Raw genomic sequence first — 6,575 nt, 5'->3', positions numbered from 1 at the left:
GAAAAGACCAATGAGCGGGCACGCAAAGTCGCAGACAGGTCTACAGTCTCCAGAGTCAATGAGCACGCAACCTCTACACCCCTGCAGGCTGCAGCGTACAGGCTACGCTCCAACGGACCGCACCAAGCTCGAGGCCGCCGCCGCCGCCATGCCCCTCCGGCGCCTCCTAGGCCTCTCCGGCCGCCTCCGCCGCCCCCTCTCCACCGTCGCCTCCTCGCACCCACCGTGCCACCGCACCCTCTCGACCGCCGCCTCCTCGGACCCACCGTGCCCCGCCCTCTCCACCGACGCCGCCTCCTCGAACCCGCCGCGGCGCCGCACCCTCTCCACCGCCGCCTCCACGCTCCCGCCGTGGGTCATCATCGACAGCACGTCGCCCGTCGACGAATCGTCGTCGGCGCCGGGCGCGCGTCTCCGCCCCGTCGACCCTCCGCGCGTCTCCAGCATCTCCGTCCCGGCGCACCTCATCAACGCCAGGGAGCGCCCCGCCGCCGGCAGCAACGTCGTCCAAGTCCTCGGCGGCCGCGTTGACGCCGCCAGCGCCGACGGCCACCTCCTCCTCACCCACTACAACACCCTCGGGCCCGAGGGTGCCCGCGACTCCTGGAACCTGACCGCCGACATGGAGGCCGAACGCTGCATCTGCAACCCCGTCACCGGCCAGCTGCTCCGCCTCCCGTACCTCGACGGGTCCAGGAAGAGGCCGGAGTACCGCCACATGGGCCTCCTCACCAAAGCCGGCGACGGGGACGCGCCTCACCGGTTCGCCGTCGCCGAAATCGTGCACCAGCGTGACCGCGTCGTCATCGACCGGTTCCTCCCGGAGACTGGCAGGTGGGAGCTGGTGCTCGGCCTGCCGTGCCACCCGCCGCTCAAGTGGGAGATGGAGATGAACCAGGAGACGGTGGCCTTCCGCGACCGCCTCTGGTAGGTCGACCTCACCCGCGGCGCCATCTCCGTCGACCCCTTCAGCCACCGCCCGGAGTTCCGCTTCGTCGAGCTGCCGGAGGGCAGCAGCCTCGCCGACTTCAGACAAGCCCCCACCGCGACCTTCTTCATGAGGGAGATGGGCAAGTACCGGCGCATCGGCGTCAGCGACGGGAGGCTGCGCTACATCGAGGCTTCTCTTCACACCCCGTTCCTGCTCAGCTCCTTCGTGCTTGACGACGGGGCAGGAGCTGGACGCTGGAGCGCCAGGTGGAGCTCGGGCGGGTGTTGGAGGATGGCGGCCACCCGTGCGAAGAGGGGAAGAGGCCGCCGCAGATCGCCGTCATCAACCCGCTCAACGCCGATACCATCTACATCACCGTCGGCGAGCAGAAGCACATCGTCGCCGTGGACATTTACCAAGGCAAGGTGATCGCGAGCTCTCCGCTTCAACACGGATACCGTTCGCTTGTACCATGTGTGCTTCCACCCGCGCTTGGATCAAGCCGGATCCCTACCTACGGCAGGTAATCCATCACTTCCTTGTTCTGATCGATTGAGGCTTGTGCATTTCAGATACAGTACAAAATTTGTATGCGAGTGCTGATTTGTTGGTAGGATTGGTGCTGTTGATCTGCTTACACCGTCTTACTGTAGATTGGCAGTTCTCTGTTTGGTAGTGGCGTTCACTCAAGCAAGTGCACATCATCTTTCTTTCTGTCATTTGTGCTTGCTCCTCTTCTTATTTTCGCAGATCGTTTTCGATTCTAGATTATCACAATGGCACATTCTCTTCTTTTAGGGTTAAATAATGTATGTTTTTTTTTTTACTGAAGGAGCTCAAAGCTCCCAATTTCATTGCCTGAAATTGATAAACAGTTAAATAATGTATATGCGCCCATGAACTATGTTCATTCATAGAACGACATAGCTATGCATGTTATTTCAATCATGTATTTCAAAATGTACAGTGTTCTACAACTACATTATATATTCATGAATCCATCTCTCAATAATCTTGTTCAGGAAGGTACCTGAAAGGTTGTTGTTTTTACATATATAAGCACTCCTGTGCAATTATTTAGTTAACTGACCACCCAAGTTTTGTCCTCTGAATAAATTTAATCCCCTGGCGGGTCACAGGCTATGTGCTATCTGTGATGAACTCTTCATGTTCTGTTGTAGTATGTTTCAGTTCTGTTCCCTTCCCTGTCACAATTGTTATCAGCAATTCACACTGTACGTAAACCATGGAGCTGTGATGTTTTTCTGATTGGATTTTTTCTTTAGTAAGGAAGGGCATCTGAAGTAAAACAATTAATCCCACTTTGACAAAAGTCGCAAATCATGTTAATGTTATGATAGTGTTAGCAATTTTGTGTTGCAGTACCAGTATGGTGCATGGTCTGGACATATGCTACCGGTATTGTTTCTGATTGCCCAAACCGAATGCAGAGTTGCAAGTTAAACTTAGGCTGATGTTTTCTCCCATTGTAGGAACCCTCTCCATGACTTCAAAATGGTCACTGGGCCATCATCAACGCCATTTTAGCTAGAATTCTTCTGAGAAAGTACTCAAGGTATATCTTGTCAGAGTAGATTTTGATGTAGTTTTTTTCCTGTTTTACTATATCATGATGTAGCTTTTCTGTTTGAAAAATATCATAGTCTTCAAGAGCATGCTAAAATGAAAACAATAATCCTATTACCAATGAATATTTACTCTTTGGTGTTGGTAGTGCAGAAGAGTGCTAGGAAAACCTCGGTCTCGGGTTGAACGGCAGGCGTGTAGTCAAAAGTGACTAGACCTTATATGGGCTACGCCACTAAATGGCATTACCATGATGATGGTCCTGCCCCGCCCCCACCCGTAAACCGCGTATTTTGCAGTACAGTAGAGGAAGGGAGCGCCGAGCGACGCCCTTTGCATAGGTGCCATACCTCTGGAAGACGGTGCCGATTTATTTGCATCTGAAACACTTGAACTACAATTCTTAGCCTACTTATCCTTGGCTCATCACGTTCATGGTTCCCGTGGTACTTCTGTTAGTCCCCAAAGGAGCAATAGTGCAATATAGAGAGGACAAAGAATACATGAGAAGATGCAAACACACGACTCAAGTACAATAGCTTTACATTGTTCTAGTACATCCATTAGAAGTATAAAAGAAAAGGCATTTTCCATTTCTTGGGCCTGCAGCTGGTGTTTTTAAGCCATTTGTTCCAAGAGATCCATTTGCGGTGTACATATTGCTCGGGCAATTGATCGATTCACCGCTAGCTTTACATAAACATCTCTTGATTGATTCTGTGTGTTCTCACTGAATGACTGAGGATTAAAGTTTGTCACTGATGATATCTTCTTGCTGATACTTATGTAGGTACCTACTTTTTTTGCTAAGCCAGGAGCTGAAGACAGGAAGAAGAGGCAACACTGAGACGCGCATTCAGTTATCCATGGGAGGAGCCTAAATTCAGTCATTATCTTGCCAATGCAACTTGGTTATTCTTATAACATATTTACAACTTGGTGATGCAACTGTCTATATAGGCTATATATATGAGCTGTACTGTTCGCAGTGAAAGGGTGGGAAAGAAAAGCATCAACTAAGTAATTTCCCTAGATTAGTTAACTGTAGTTTAGTGGTAGTGGTGCTATCTTCTTCAGTTATCCCTGGACACTTGACATGTCAAGGCTGTAGGAAGAAGCTAAGCTAGAACATCAGTTAACAGCAACGCTTTTGGAACGCGTCGATGTTCTTGTTTCGATCCTTCGGAGCAAGGTCGCTTCTAGCTCTACTGCTGAAACCTGTATTTATAGCCCGTGCCATTTTTACTAACGGTAGGGGTTCCTTCCGACTGTCTACATTTATAAGTTCTGTTCTAGCTTGTACAGTTACATAGAAGAAACTCTAGGGCTAAGCTACACTACTAGTACAATTACAAAAGAAATTGCGACAACATATGTGGCAGCGCAGGGAATACCAGAAAGAAAAAGAACCCAAGCCTCAAACGAATTATAGATTAGGGAAACGTTTCAGGCCGGGGTTCGGCCGGTTGCGAGCCACGCTGGCACCCCGTGCCCGCCCAAGACGCGCCCCACGTGAGACTCCTGTTTATTGTTGGGCCCCATGTGGACCACTCCTCCTCCCTTATCTTTCTCCTAACTGCTGCCTTCATCCCCTACCTCCAGACACATCCTTTCCCATGGCCATATTTCTTCTTCCTTTTCCCTGCGCTGCTGCCTACCGGCGGCCGCTGCCGGCCGTGTGCTTCGCCGAGGCAGGGGGACTACCTGACTGCTGCCAGTTCTCCTCCTCCACACATCTTCTCCCCCAAAACATCTCTCCTTCTCTCTCAAATAAGCCATGGTTCAAGACGAGGCAAGGTCTGGGAAGGAGGCTGCAACCGGTGCCCGGGGAGGATGAGACGGCGAGCATGGTGACCTCAGGACGGCGAGGATGGGGCGACGCTCCTTCGAGAAAACAATCAACGTCGTTATTTTTGCTACATGCTTCAACCTGCGTCGGAATTTGCTACAAATGGCATCGCATACTGCTGCCACCGGTGTCACGATTTGCTGCAATGCACAATCGACCTCGCGTTTTTGCTACAATCGTTGTTGCGTTTTGCTACAACCGTTTTCATTTTTTGCTACATATGTTCAGGCTGAGCTGCGACCCGACGACGGCGGCGATGACTTTTTTGGTGCAACCATAATAGATTTTTGGTACATCCAGCAACAGTTTTTGCTACATCCATTCTTTTTTCGCCGGCGACGATACAATGGTGAGATACAACCGCCGATGACGATGACAAGTTTTTTCATCAAAAAGCTGCAACGGGCATAGTCAAAAGCTGGAACCGGCCATCAGCAGAGCTGCATCTAGTGTGGTGGTGCCCCGGCAGCCATGTCGGGCACCTCTCGCGGAGCTCGACGCCCATGGCCATGGCGACAGCCCCTCACGGAGCTTGACGGCCATGGCCATGGCAGCACCCCTCGCGGAGCTCAACGGCCATGGCAATGACAGCATCCCTCGCGGAGCTCGACTCCCATGGCCATGGCGTGCCCTAGCAGCCACGGCGGCATCCCTCGAGCGGAGCTCGACGAACATGGCCATCGTGTCCATCACCAGGCGGGGAATCATGCACCTCGCGGGTCACAGGGGGCGCGCGTCTAGCGTGAGGAAGAAGACGAGTTTGGGGGAGATTCGAACAGTTACGGGCGCGCAGATCCTACGGCTACCGAGCGACCGGCCGAAGGCGCCTATCGTTGCCCTATAGATTATATACTACACGTACTTCCTCTTAATTAGCTCCCTCTATAAGCCACTTGATTTCTTCTTTCCACTTTGCTCGACAACTCTAAAATTAGGCTGGATGGCTTTAAGATGTATTCATTGCTGTGCTCCATATAGAGTTATAAACATGTGACAAGAATGATAATTTCAAGCGAAAAAAGTGTCTTTCAGAAAGAGATCAATGTGATTGATTTGTTCCTTGATAGAGCCTGCCAAAGGAGTCCATGCAGTACACTAGTAGACCCAACAAGCAGCTGCAGATTGACAGTGGAGGTTGAACTCTAGTTTCCAAAGTAACGCAAGTAAAATCGGGTATGAATAACTAAATCCACTGTCATATACTGTACGAATGAATATGTAGGAAGAACAAAAAAAAACCTATTAAGACTATCTAAATATTGTTAAAGCACCAACTCCGGGGGGAAGAGCCACATGACATTCCATCCCAGGCAGCCAGGCTCGTAAAACCTCGTCGGTTTAGCATTCTGAGTTTTCATATTTAACACCTCGCCCGACTCGAGAAAATAGATGGCATCCTCCTTGATATCTCCACAAGGTGCAGAAACAAACTTGGAGAAGTGTTGGCTGATGAATAGTGCTCGGCCGCCACCGAGCCCATTAGCCATGGGCACCCATTTGCGTGTCTTAACATCGGCCATGAAAACATCAACCTGGCAAATGGATGAGGAATAGTCTGAGAAGATATGGATGTGTGGCTTCACCATGAGCAGCTCCCCGTGTGACTGGACTAAGTGCCAGCAAGTGTATTCTTTATCGCGCATAAATCCATGATGTGAGACATTCCGATAATTGAAGTTATTTCGACCATCATCATCATTTGGCACTGTTGGCCCCTCATGAAAATCATTGACCACCACATTATCAGCCACGGCTATCATGCCCACCGCAGCCTCTTCTTCTTTTTCTTCTTCCTCCTCCTCCTCGCCTTCATCCCCATCATCTGCAGCGACATCAATATCTATCACTTCCTCATCTTGGTCATCGTGATCATCAACATCATCTTCGTCGTCGTCGTCGTCCTCATCGTCATCTTCGACGTCGTCCTCATCTTCATCGCCATCATCATCTTCATCGTTGCTACTATAATCATCATCCCAACCATCGTAATCAATTGGCCGTCGGTTTACACGCCTTGCAATGGTGACCATGGGCCTTCCATCCTCATCCAACCCTAGGTCAAAAGCAGGGCCGGGCCGACAAAATTCGAGGCCCTGTGCCAAACTCTAAAATGAGGCCTACTTTCTTAGAAAAATAAAACTATAATCAATTTATCTACAACTCCTTTACGATATTGAATTAAATCCTCTAGTTATTTTTCTTTTCTTA

The 6,575-nt window shown here is 50.4% G+C and overlaps 1 pseudogene; it reads left to right on the top strand.

Annotated features, from left to right (window-relative positions):
- Positions 1-38: 38 nt before the first annotated feature.
- On the top strand, positions 39-3,766 carry LOC119298991 (annotated as a pseudogene).
- Positions 3,767-6,575: the final 2,809 nt, after the last annotated feature.

This window comes from Triticum dicoccoides, chromosome 5A (genome assembly GCF_002162155.2).
Source record: "Triticum dicoccoides isolate Atlit2015 ecotype Zavitan chromosome 5A, WEW_v2.0, whole genome shotgun sequence".
Lineage (NCBI taxonomy): Eukaryota > Viridiplantae > Streptophyta > Magnoliopsida > Poales > Poaceae > Triticum > Triticum dicoccoides.
Note: the sequence above shows the minus strand (reverse complement) of the source record. Positions and strands in the feature narration are given on the sequence as shown.